Here is a 14,601-nt window from a genome sequence, read left to right as displayed (position 1 = left end):
TGATACAAAAAAGTAATATTACAAAACCGCAGTAAGCTTGTTAGTAGTAGAAAATCTAAAATATAATTTTAAGTTAGGTTCGGTTAGAGACAAAACGAATTTTTAAACTGATTCAATACTTTTAGATTTTAATTGGAATTTCAAAATATTAAAATACGATAACAATGTATTTGATAATTCTGTAAGCTTACGTTGCATTGCTTTAGCGGAGATTAGTAGTACAGCTAAATAGAAGAATTGAGGCACAAAGCGAATCCAATTATCTGATCTCAATTGAAAGCAAGACTTGAAGTAATGAATATCGACAACCCTGTCTCTAATACACACAGTGCACGTATTATGCGTTCTCCTTTATACGTATTGCTATTGCACTAAGAATGTGCACATACAAAATAGTTGCTCAACTCCAAACTATATAGAATATGTGTGTCAATACCAGCTATAAGCCGATGAGCTTGGTATCTCTCTGGTGTCGCATGCAGATTGATCGACATTATTACTCAGTGTCGTATCATTGAAGTGTCATTATGTACTGTTAAAAACTTGCACGTGTTACCTCTTATACATGTTCAATACTTATTTGTTATAAAAATTTAAAAGTATTTTGATTCCAGAGTAGGATTTGGATTAGAGAGGCTAAGAATAAGAATTAGTATAATAATGTAATATTGAGTAATATAAAATTGAAGCGCCAATAGCCTATTTGTTAAGGGTACGGATTTCCGATCATGAGGTTGGCGGTTCGAATCCCGCTATTCGACTATTTTCGTGAGCCATGTCCTAGCACAAGCATGGCTTAGTTTGAATGGTATAATTAATATTAGTAAATTTATAAAACTCTGCTAATTGATAAAATTGATATGATAATCTGGAAACCATTTATTAAATTTAGAAAAAAAAATAGTAGTAACGAAAATAATGGCCGTCTAAGTGCTGAGCTGTTGATTAGTATAGATATAGATAAGCATTTTGAGTTCTGAAGCTTTAACTAGGATTGTAGAGGTTAGTTAGCGACGATTTAGTGCGCCATTCATCACACTCAGACAAGAAGCGTGGAAGCGAAAGTGGGCCGAGATACGGCTGGCTGGTGCGAGATCGCGCCGGACTGATTTATATAGTCACTTTGGACACGAGTGCGCATCTGTTTTTTACTTGCTGCGATACCCGCAATTTAATAAGCGGTAAATGTGAAAGGAGTTATGTTTCTTACATCTAGATTACATTTATAGTAATTTTTAATTCATCAAATAATGTAGAGCATACGTTTGTGTTGCTACTAATTTTCAAATAATTTTCAAATTGATGAAATTACAGTTAGTAATGTTCTAGCCTTGTTGGATTTAATATTATACGAAGAATAGACAAACAAGATTTTAAATATTTTTACTTTTTCTAATGATACATTTTTGTACTACATTTTAATTAGTTTTAAAAGAGATAAATAATAAACAGTTTAGACATTATAATGATTCAGACGAAACTGTTAAGTTAGAAGCTAAACTATGTTACTAGTCTAAAATTTGTCCCCCAAAGAGCAACTAATGTAAGTGCCGTTAACGTAAGTTATTAGAAATTGGTTTCGCTACTTACACTAATCGACCTGAACGTACCAACTTTGACTATCTTGAGTTTGATAGTTGTCCCAAACAACAAGTTTGTTAACACTTCAGGACGCATATTGGCTCTGAAATAGAAATAGTTTCAGTAAATATTACATTAGGCTCATTAGTTATGTTAGTGAATGTAATATATGTATGTATCTTGTCTCTATGTATGTATGTCTGTTTCGGATTATATAATAAAAAATGTACTCTACATTATTTTGAGAACTTCAATAGGTATGAAATGTACAAGTTACATATAAGTTTATTTGCTTTATGTATTTCCAGAGTTAATTACATTGATCAGCTGTTGTTTACCGAAGTTTTATACAAACCGTGTTATGGATTAATAGTTCATATACCAACTGAACATTCTTTTAAAAGTTAAAGCAATCAAGATTCAATTTCTTTTTAAAACAAATTTCTTCGTCTTTTTCTTTCATAATTTTCTTTAACAACCTAAAGCCTAAAATATTACATACAAAATTGATAAAATTATAATTGATAACTTAATTTAACATAACGGCGAGTTTTCGCCTTCGTAAATACCATTTATCAATTATGTTAAAAGAAGTAAACAAGCCGACAGCTCACCTAGAGTTGAATGACGTCCCCCGACAGGGCGTCGCTTCTTAAACCCCATTTCCACGAGACGATAAGTTGGGCACGGCCGCCGTTTCTATATTAATTGCGCCTCCTATTTCCACTAGTACCAAAGCTAGTTTATAAAATGAATATCGCCCGCTGCCAGTAGCATAGTAGCAAAAGGGCTTTATCTGGATATCTCACTGGAATATAAAATATACAGGAATTATTCAAGCGTATTTGCTTACATTTAATGGACGTCTATCGCCATTTATTAGCAATGGCGTGGGTGGCTTTTAGAAATATCTTCTTACAACTGTGTCCTGCTAATTTTCGCAGTGTATTGTTTCATGATTACTTAGGTTGATATTTACTTAATTTTAATAATACTCAATCATTAAATTATTCCAAATTATTTAGTATTCCATCAAAGGTTTTCCTCTAACTTAATTTTTGCCATAAGATTTTAATGTAATAAAAATAACTTTATGCATTTATAGTTATTAAATTTAGGATTCAAATAGTTAAGTTTAGTAGTACATAAGAATTTATATAGTTATGTTTATGTGTACACATACAGTTATTACCCACTATTCATCCTCTCTGTATCGCAAGGTTAGCTGTAAGAGAAGTCTTTTAGAGTTAAGCTCACCTGTACATCACTGTATTTCTGTGTAATGTTACACTATGTACTTTAGACTGTGTACAAAGCTTAAACTAATATCTTGATGACACAATGGTGACTATCTATCATTTTATACCAACACAACTTTTAAAAAGGAATTTAAAATGATTAATGTGTTGCAATTTAGTTCATTTCTTAATAATATCGGCTAAGATACTTACTTACCGGAAAAGACTGTTATTAATGAAGAAGTGAAATAGTGACAATAACAAAAGGTTGCGTGTGTTGCTTGCAGGACACTTTGTTCGGTAATCTAATAGTGGCGAATAGATAAAAGCGGGAAAGATAAAAGGGGTGGTTTAATGGAATTAAACAAGGGGCGGGGCATTAGGGGAGCGGGGTAGGGGGTTGAAAGGGCTTAGTCTGTCTGTTGCCTGACCGGTTGGTGCTGTAAGCCGCGCTTTCGGAATGTCTTTGTTATCCGTTTTGTTATGTCTAAATTAGATTTTTTTTTGTTCTTATCCTCAGGGAATTAAAGTACTTGAACTAAGTTTGTTCTTTGCTTGATTTTATATTTATTTTGTAATAATTAAGATGCTATCTATCCGACGGTCTTTTTTTTATAAGTAGGGGTTAAACAAGCGGCAGGAACACCGAAGTTATCATCAAGACCAGACGAAGGAATAGTGAAGGAAAACATCGTGGTGCATCTTGCACGTATCTGCGAAGAAATTTGAATGATCAAACCGCATTTGGCCAGCGTGGTTGACTATTGCTTAGTCACCCCTAACTCAGGGTAGGCTCTGAGTTCCCAAGTGGGGACGTATATTGAGCGAATGATGAAATAATTATCTATACGCTTACTATCCATTAATTTCTGTGATAGATATGGACTTGGTAGTAAAAGAAGCGGGATGGATATATAGGTTTGTAACTGGTAGTGAGAAGGATGGATAATAAGGAAGGATGTTATTCCCTAGTGTGTGACAGGCTAAGTGCACGACTGTTGATGATTAGTAGGTCGATTAGCACACAACCCAGAAGTGAAGCGACGCTGTCTTTTCTCTGCTTTAGGGTTGGAACTTCCATATTAAATAATTCCATATTTTTTTATTATATCTTTTTTAATCACGATTTTAAGTAAGTCAAAAGTAGTGAAAAGTTTTATTAATTAATTCCGAATTTAATGTAATATAAAATATTCTTTAGTTTTTTTTTTGTAATGTGTGAATGCATTTTAAAATACCTTTTATCAATTATATTTTGATTTCACCTTGATTTATAAAATGGATTATTAGCATATGTGTATCACTAACATTTATTTTAATGGGATGTAATAAAGGTGAGGTCACCGTGGTAATAAATTAAATTAAGAGTAATTAATTTTGAAATGGTGCAGTATTTCTGATATGGAGTAAAAAAATATGAATCACAGCGAAGGAGTCATTTTCTAATGTTACTCGTTACTAATATTACAATTGCGAATATTTGGATGGATGGAAATTTGATTGAAGGTATTTTGGCATAGTTGTACACAGTCTGGAAGAAGACATAGGTTACTAATTAAGTTTTTTTTTTATTCCACACGGCCGGAGTCGAGGGCGTTGTGTTATGTTTAATAATAAAATATGTCTATAAGGTGTAAAATATGTCAAGATTTTCTTATCACACTAAACAGTCCATTTTCTATCTGAGATGCTGTAGCATTTATTTGAATCCCCGTAATTAAAAAAAATATGTTGTTAATTTTCATTGATCGTGATATAATGGAGGCAGGTGACCATAGGGGTGACAATCGACAACGCAATAATTACGATAAGCTCATTAGTGGAAGAGCCAGTCGCTTCGAGTCAGTAACGCGTCATTTGTGCAAATTGCTGGGAAACTATAACGATTAGCGATAATTGCTCGGTTTGCCAAATTGTCGGATCTGCGGACCTTGAGGGGACAGCGTGTAAAGTGTGATAAATTGATCTACAAATTACCGGCCGTCCGATACTTCAACTAGCTGACATCGATAAAATTAATTTGATCGATTGACAACTCGGAATGTATTAACTAAATTATTTTACGTTAAAATTCATGTAACCTTGACTACTCAGTGTCGATTTCGAAATCGAATTCAAAGTATCACTGTTGTATATGGGTGACCGGATAGTATAAAGTTATGAAAGTGTTCAGTTAATTATGATATCGGAGTAGTGCCAACCCTAGGAGATGCACCTGTCGCTTTCGGTCAATGCGTTGCGCCAACATTCTGCGCGTGCACTTTTTGCTTTTACCACTTTTGTTTTAGTTTCACTTTAATCGTAAATGCATTTGCCTATTTATCTTGAGTTTCTGAGACCAAAATCTCTGTATAAAACATATCGTCATCCTTGTTTATCCCATAAACCCACGGTTAGAGGTAAAGTAATTTCAGGTAATTGTAATTTCTAATATACTACTTGCTTACTTTTCATTTTGCCACCATCACTGTCTGAAAGCAGGATGAGTCTATTATGTAGATTGAGATGTTAAAATAGCTAAGAAAGCAAAAATAGTAGCAATTTATTTGGGATATACATTAATCAAGCTTATGTCTCAATCATTTGTTTCTTGTGAAAGCTTAATCAATAGGTTTTCATAATATATTTAACAGGAAACATGTTTACATTCTATGAGTAATCTTAAATAGAATGTTTTAGACATTTATTGTTATGGCCGCTTCATTTTCGGCTGGAAATATCTATCATTTATACGAATAAAAGTCACAATATTATAAGACGTGCTCTTGGCATACTTACTGACTGACGAAGCAAATTTAATATTCCGATGGGTCCGTTGTTGTGAAGGGGAGGTCGGGAAAGGTGGGGTAAAGTTCAAAGAAATATTTACAAAATGTGTCACGCCATTCCTATATCAATCATTTCAGTTTTAATATTCTTTTTCGGTTCATATTTTTAATCACGTAACGTTCATGACTACTTCGAGTTAAATGTTTGTTAGAATTAATACTGACAAGAGTTTTAAACAGTACAAATTGATTACAGATACAAACTATTTTGCAGTCTTTAGTACAAGGAAAATCCATAGAGTTTTATTTTTTCTTTATGGCCTATAGACATTGTTGTGTACTTTAGGATTTTATAACATTAAAAATATTTAGAAGTACAACAAACACATTTCCATTGGGACTTTTCCTTGTTTTTTTTTTCTTTTGCCGCCCTCTGTTTCGGCATTCATCATTCTAATTTATTTCCCTTAATTGCGTAATGTCTGTTAATCCCAGCAAAGAATTTAATTTGGACCATGATATTTTTCTTTTTACGATTATTTAAGCTGTGTTGTTTATTATGCCTTAATTATTTTTCCGATTTTAAAAAAATACCGGTAGCGTGACTTTATAACATCCTGAATTTTTACTGTATAAAGTTCAAAAGAACTAGTTTGATAAATTTTTTCTCAATTTAATTTAAAGGAACAATAGTTGGATGCCATCCTTTTGTTGCCAAATACTCTTTGTGAAGAGTGAAACTCATTTACCTCTGTTTTTTCAATGATTCGTAAAAATAATATATAGGAATTTTCTTTAGGTCTTTTCGAGAAAATGTCATTTTGTTGACAACTATTGTCAACACAAAAATTGTGATATAAAAATAGCAAAATTTTGGTAGCAATAATTCGATATTCGTTATGTACGATCGATAATAAATAAAGCAGCAAAATGCGATTTTCGCGCAGTTCGATGACGGAAATTGAATAAATAGCAAAGTGGCAATCGGAAATTAGCTCGAAGAGTTTTGAATTTGGAACAGAGAAGTCGAGATCATGACCGGAATTGCGTCAGCCGGAGAGTTTCTCAGAAGTTTGTGTAAACTGTTGCAAGGCTGACCGTATTTAGGTTTAACGCGAATGTTGCTTTAGACGGATATGAGTGTTGTACCTGTTTAGTTTGATAGTCCAAAAAGGAAGAGAATTAAAAAGTATATTTCGTATGTGTAAATTTATTGGCAGTTTTGGAGCTAAATGTTTTTGCGTTGATTTGTAACAATCACATCGGAATACATCGAAATGTAGTCATTGATTTATTATGTCACGGCTGTGGGATCGATGCAGTCATTAAAATATTGCAAGTGTTTGTTGAAACAAATTTGAAATACAGCAAGTGATATCAAAAACGAATAGCTGTTGTCATCTTTGTTTATTTGTTGGTTGTTGATGTAAATAGTAACGTGTTAGATTTACGCTACAGTCGTTATTAGATCTGATTCTATTTCTACAACGTGTCCACGAGACTGATCGCCAACTTTCTCAGAACTGCGTAGCGATGTGAGGGAGATGCGGGGGGCATATATTGTATCAATATTCCCAATCGTTTCCTAAGCGCAAGCCGGATAACCCTCCATAACGTCTTGATGTTACACATCTGCCGCGCCGACCACCAGATGTTTTACATATATTTTTTAAATAATAGACCTCGCTCGCTCATGCGAATTCGTAGGCAGCGATCGAACGGTACAGCTTCTGTTTTATAAATTTTTTATGATGGACTAGCTGTCGCCCGCGACTCCGTCCGCGCATACTTAAAAAAAACATAATTATTAGCCTAAGTGTTCTTCCAGACGGTCTTCTACATCTATGCCAAGTTTCAGCTAGATCCATTCAGCCGTTTATATAGGAAAAAGAAAAGGTTTTGTTTTTAGGGTTTTCCCGGTAATTGTTCGAATATATCTTTTAATTTTTAAATTTAATTATATATATTAACTAACGAGGGCTTAAAGATTTAATTAGTCATCACGGAGTTTATGGTTCAGAAAATTCTAGTCTTATTCATTAGAACCAGTCATTAATAATGTGTACTACAAAGTAAAAACAAACATTTGTGTAGGAATGCTTCTAAATGAGTCATAGCTTCCGCACTCATATATCAAAGATTCTAGTGTAATTTAGAACACTAGTTGCATTGAAATATATTTGCTGAAAGTGTTAGAGGCAGGACACAGGAGCTGCATTTAAATTCCGCCAGTTGACATTTCTTATATCGTTATGAGAGGTCAATGAAACGTTGTGAAAATAAATCACACGGGAAATGGGTAATAAGTGATACGTTTATTTGGATGAAAATAACAACTCTAAATATACAGCATTCACGTTATATTGACATTATCTAGTTAAGACAGCAAATCCGGGACTTCTTGAATAGTCTGTTCTCTCTGCACTTCAGCGAGGATTTTTATATTACGAAGAGGGACTCTGCTATGCTCCTTGTGAATTTAATCTGTACTCGAAATCCGGAGACGGGTGTGATATGTCTTTCTCGTTTGTCATCAAAAACTTGCAGTCACTTGAACAATATTTGAAATGTAATAGCGTCGAAGTGCTGTCGGCAGTGACACGAGCTTTTCGTTTTGATCTAGATCCGTTTCGCCGACGTGGTCTGAGTTTTATGACTGAGACGTAAAATCATGACGCTCAGGATCGTTACATTATATCAAGATTATGCTGACGTTATAAGAGTTTAACTATTGGACTTATCATTTTCTAATAGGTAACTTTTTATTACAAGAAAGTGACTTTAATATAAACCTACAGTTGTGAAGACGAAGCAATTTTTTGCACAATACTTTTACATCATCTTCATTAATGATGTGGTCATATATCTTTGAAAAAAAAATCAAGGCTTTTACATTTAATCTCGACTCTCCTTATTTGGATGCTTAGCACTAAAGTGGATAGGAGCTTTAGTCTAAGTTAGGATATAACAACCTAATCTTTACAACGCTTGTATGAAAACCATGCAGACATATTTTAGAATACGTCTTTCGAAAATAATTTCAAAGAATTTGTCATAGTAAAAAACCAACTTTACCAAAATAAAAAATAGATTACGTTATAGAGTTTACGTTTTAATAAACATATCACGTTGCGTATTAGTCATATCAAAAATGTAGATTACACCACCAAAGAAACATTCGTTGTAGTTAACATTTTCAAAAGCGGTATTGGCTCGTTTCCAGCCAGCTTCAGGTGTGATAAAAGAGATTTATGTGATTTATTGCCATTTTAAAAATCATCGCATCCTATGAGATACGTATTTGGATTAGTCGCATTGCAATTATAATACAATTCTTGCATTTTTTAAACAACGAATGACAAATAACAGATTTTAATTTTGACTGAAATACATTGGAATGTTCGCGTGAATCAGAATATTAAATTTATTTTTAGATTTTATATACCAAAGGTTGCGAACTTCGTATTAAATTCTTTGCATACAGAAAGTTGTAAATACTAATAAGATATTTTAATATTAGTTATCAGAAGTTATAAGATTGTATATTTTAATAATCCTTATGTTACATGTTGGGAAAATATTGAATGTTATTTCTTTACCCTATTGTGTGATGTAGACAATTTTCTAAGAAAGTGATTAGTACGTACATTAAATAAACTAAGACTATTTATATCTAATATTATTGTCCAAGTACAATAGATATTTTTATGTTATATAAAATTTACAGATTGTTATCGATACATTTTATAAACGAATCGTATTAAAAGTTCAAATGATAAAAATCTCTCTATCAAAGACAAATTTTATACGCCCTTTTTATTTTTAGACTTATTCTACCCAAATTCTTCTTCTTCTTCGTCGTTACAGTCTTGTCAGATTGGTCGTGGTCATCACGTATCAGTGACCCGCTTTTTTACCAGGCGCCTCCACTCCTCCCTAGTCCCTCTCTACCCAAATACTTGTAACGATATGACCTACGTATTAATAATATAACTAGGATTCTCATCAGGGTCTACTCGGTCAACAATTGATCTTTCTAAACTCTTAAGGTTAGTCTTAACTAACGTCTAAACAATTTTTAATCTCAAATTTTTGCGTATTTAAGCATTTTTAAGGACGTACAATCCGTTATTGTATTCTCTTACGAAGTAACCAAATGATATTCCTACGTATTTAAATATGGATTAGGTACTTGCGTAAGGGCTCGAAGTGAACCAGATAGATCGACTAATGAGGCTTAGGTAAAAGTAGCAATGTTATTTGAAACAAGTCTGTTTGCTCGAAGCGAGATTACGCTTTCACTTTGCGTAACGACAGCATAGTAGAGTGGTAGAGTACATGATACACGGCAATTGAAGTATGCATTGTTGTCCACAATACTGGTATAATTATTTTTTCTTATGGTACAGATTTTAGCGTTCTAATTTTGAAATGGGATTTAACGAATGATTTATTTTATTGCGGTTTTAATGCATTTATTTTAAATTCCAATGTTAAAAACAAAATAAAATCATTTTAATTTAGAAGACAATCGTATAATTTATAACTCCATTTAATTTTTTGGATATGTGTATCTTACTTCTTACTACTATTATAAATGTAAATGTTCAGATGGATGGAAGTTTGTTTGAAGGTATCTCCAGAACGGATGCATGGATCTCGCTGAAATTTGGCATAGATGTATAACATAGGATGCAAGAACACATGCTCCTTACAAAGGTTTTTTTTTAATTCATCGCAGACGGAGTTACCGGCGACAGCTAATAGTTGATATATCTATGCGTATTGGGGAGATAGGTTGATATCTTTACTAGTGTAATGAGGTTAAATAGTGTTGTAAAAATACGGTTTTATAGAGACATTGATGGACAAGCTCGGTCCTTTAGAGATATATAGAGACTGTACTGGGTCGTTGTTCTCACGTACATCGTAACTAACAGTTGTATTCACAGACGGTCCGTATATTCACTCGCTCGCAGGCGCTCTGTTGTTTGTAAACGTTGCCTTGCAAAGCGTACGGCTTCGGGATGCCCCGCGCTCTTTTGTGTTCACGATATCGATAATCTACTTAGTCGACAATAATACAATATTATTAGAAATTCTCTTTACTATATTTATTATCTAGAGTTCCGATTGTTAGGAAAAGTATTTGATGATTCACTTAATACCTTTCTCAAGTTAAACAATTACTTAAAGAGACGACAACCGTAAAGATTGTTTGTAGTTTTTACAACTAAACATAAACTATGTAACAAAAATTAACAGTTATTTTTTAATTTACAGTTATTCCTGAATAAATAGAATAGCAATTTTAAATACAAACAAAAGCAACGTACATTTTTATAGACCAACATTGCAACATAAACTAATTTTGTCATTGCGCAGTGGCAGCTACGTTTAATAAAGTCATGGTATTATTTTTAATGGTTGATGTTTAATGGACAATATAATATCGATAAAATGTATCTTTTTACGTAGAAACGTCACTGGTCGGCCTCTTCCCACGGCCCGCTTCTAATGAGCCGCGTTGTGTTGAGTAACAGGGCGAGAATACAGGCTTTAAAAAAAAACTGTTGCCCTCGTAGTTTTATATGTTTTGTTAAATATTAAAAGTACTTTCTATGTACATCTTTATAACAAGTTTTTTTTTATATATGTCTGTGATTGCAGGGTTTATGTATAAATGTCGATTCCTGTAATTATCCATCTGTGTACAGTGCACAGTTCTATTCGTCTCTTAGGAATGCCCGAATCAAGATGGAACCACGCCTTAATTGCTATCCAGGCTGAAGATCCTTGTTTGTAATTTGACGTTGAGTTATTGAGATAAACTGTATATGTTGTACCGTTTACTTATGTCTAGTCATGATATAAAACTTATTAACTGGAAGAATGGATTGACCGAAATTTAACACGTTTAGCCACTGACTTGCCTGGCGAGTTATGATTCCTTTAGATTTTTATCAAGTATTTTTTTAAATTTTAGTTTAACCGAAATGTAAATTTGAGTATACAAATAGGTCATGTTATAGCATAAACCGATTGTGAAATGATGTGAAATGAAATGCGGGTCTTTGTTTACGTACGTCGTACGCTTGTTGACTGTCCCTTATCCGATCGTCTGAATTAGAGCTGTGCGGTGCATTGACCCCGCCCCAGCGCAGATACTGATCATGATCCGTATCAAGCTCGCTTGTCTTTCGACGCTTGTATAACAAAGTTACCGAGAAGCTATTGCGTAATGATCATAAAATATATTCCGTATACTAGGACCACCGGTGTTGTGGTTAATATCTTTGTTCCGGGATCGATTTCCGACAAATGAAGCGGGCTCTACCATTTAACAGTGGTAGAGCCCGCTTTAACATCTTCGCACGAATTGACCCGGCTCGCCCGGTGAAATGTTTCATGACATATTTTTACATTTATCAAAGTTAGCATACACAAAGGAAATAATAAAAATGAATACAATTTCAGTTAAAATACTCAAATTTCCATTTCGGGAAAATCAGTTTGAGAAAAGTTGTTTTAAGTTGTTCAAGTTTTGTATGACAACCAGATATCAAAATTATTTTGTTTCTCGTTTAAAACGTTTCTTTACCTTTGTGACAAATTTGCTCGACTTGATTTTTCCTCAGTAATATTTAAATGCGGAAAGTTTCAGATGTCACAGCGGGGTGGGAGAGGGACATGGAACTTTCCAGACCATTGTTCAACTTCTTTCGCGCAGTTTTGTTTTCTTTTGTTACGTTTTAATTTAGGTTGTTGTACATTCATGTATTGTTTTAACAATATTTATATTTTATCTTGTTCTATATTAAAATACAAGGTACAAGTTGTTCTAGTTTTTTTTTTCATACTTAAGTTAATTGTGTACCAGTTAAAAATAGTTTATTGCGTTAATTACCGTTCTTGATGAGGTAATAGTAAATAGTAGATTGTTATCTATACTTGATAACAGTCTAATATAATGTAAGTTGTACCTTTTGCATGAAAATAAAAATTATAATATTGAGAATGATATGTGTCTACAAAAGTGTCTAGCAATTATTGAAAGGTACAAAGACAAAATTAGACTTTTGCATTCTACTCTTAATTATAGTTCGATTAAACGTTTCTGATATTTGCTATATTGGATTATGATTCAGTTCAATTTGATATTAAAATATAAATTCAAATACGTACATTAGTTTGCACTTTCTTGTTCTACATCAGACTAAGTAAAGCACAGTCGACGCGTCTGTGTTTACACAGATAGTTATATTACAGTAACTTTGTATTTATTCTGTATAATTTATCTTCTGACAACAACAAGAAGATAACATAATACATAAAATACAATGTGCATTTTTATTCTCGTGATGGGTTACTTTATTACAATACAATATATGGTTGAATTGTATGAAAGGGGATGTGGGTAAGAAGGGAATTTAGATATGAAATTTGAAAGACGTATTCGATTCTTCGAAGGGTAAGAACGGGAAAATTATGATGGACAGGAATTTAGTGTTAATAACAGTTACCCGTAGTACCATTTAAAGGCAAAATATGCTTAGGTAGTACTTTGATAAATAACGCTCGCTTCTCTCCGTCGGGATGTCGGAAGATTGTTTTGTTTTATAAGTGGGCGATGCGCAGCCGTCCACGGGTATCGTCACGTGGCTTTAATACTCTATTACGCGTGTCCTCAACTATGAGATCTCAGTTATGACTCACTGATAACATCAATTACAGGTTATATTGACAGCGATATGTTTTTTGGAATCAATTTCTAAATTGAAGGTTATAGTATCATAGTAAGCGAAGAAATGTCTTTAAGCAAAGGCTTTTATGATATTGACACATTAGATTTGCTGTTCTTTCAATGAAAAAAGTTACAGCGTGTGCTATTATTAAGTTCTGTAGATTTACAAAAAAAATATTTAAAATATCGTGTTTTGTATACCTAATAAGCATAGGGAGAATTATTAGATGCTAGCGAGCTCGAAATCTTTATTTAAGAGGAACGATCTTGTGTCAGAAATCTCTTACGACAATGTAACGGTTTAGAGGAATTCTTGGGCTTCGTCTGCGGCGTCGCTCGTACTAAATCCATTTGCCCGAATGGCCTCCACACTCGGCGCGCTGAATGATACAAATGTTCCCCTTAACCCTCGTAGATACAAATGTCACCTTTATTCAAATCAGGGTAAGGATAGTAATGCCGTGTACGTCTCCAAATTATTGCCTCATCTACTCAGTAGAATTGTAAGGAAAGGCCAAATTAGTATCATTTTTACAAAGACAATTATCAACTTGATTTATGTAAAGAAGTTTGTCTAATTAAATTGTGCTATTTAAATTAAGAGAGAAATATTCTTTTTAATTTTATCAAGAATAAGAAAATTTGGTTAAAAAGGAACGTAATAAAAATGAAACTTCTTTTTATTTCGTTTTAATTTTGTGCAGATATATTTCTTTCCCGTTTCCATTAGCGTATTGTTGTAAAATGTTTAAATTTTAATTAAAAGTGTATCAGCACAGACTTATAGACTACGTGAAACTTCAATCACAAGATTAATGTTAAAGTTACTTCCTGTTTACTGCTTCGCGTAATTATTAATTTGCCTTAAAATTCTGTCTCGAGTTAGCAACTCACGGTAACGACTTAATTGAAGTTACAAGATATGAGAGTGTTAAATTTTGGATGTCGTCTTCTAATAAATTGTTATTAAAGTAAGGAGTTTGTCGCACAAAGGGTTGGATTATTTGTGTTGGTATTTCGACCTATTTGGGTCGTCATTTTAGAAACATTCCTGAGAGAAGTTTTTGGTGCAATCTGTAATAAGTTACATAGTTAAAATTTACTTAACGGCCGTGACTTTGCCATTTGATTGTTACTGATAATGAGTGATGACTTTCTCCCTTCGCGTCTTTGTCTGCGGCCGACGCCGACGTGGAAATGTAATCAGGCCCTGTCCTTGTTCCGAACGCAGAGAAAATAAATAATGAAAAGCGTATCGACGAAATGATGC

This window comes from Papilio xuthus, unplaced genomic scaffold (assembly GCF_000836235.2).
Source record: "Papilio xuthus unplaced genomic scaffold, Pxut_1.1 DF826933.1, whole genome shotgun sequence".
Lineage (NCBI taxonomy): Eukaryota > Metazoa > Arthropoda > Insecta > Lepidoptera > Papilionidae > Papilio > Papilio xuthus.
The sequence above is the reverse complement of the archived record's forward strand: the minus strand, read 5'-3'. Positions refer to the sequence as shown.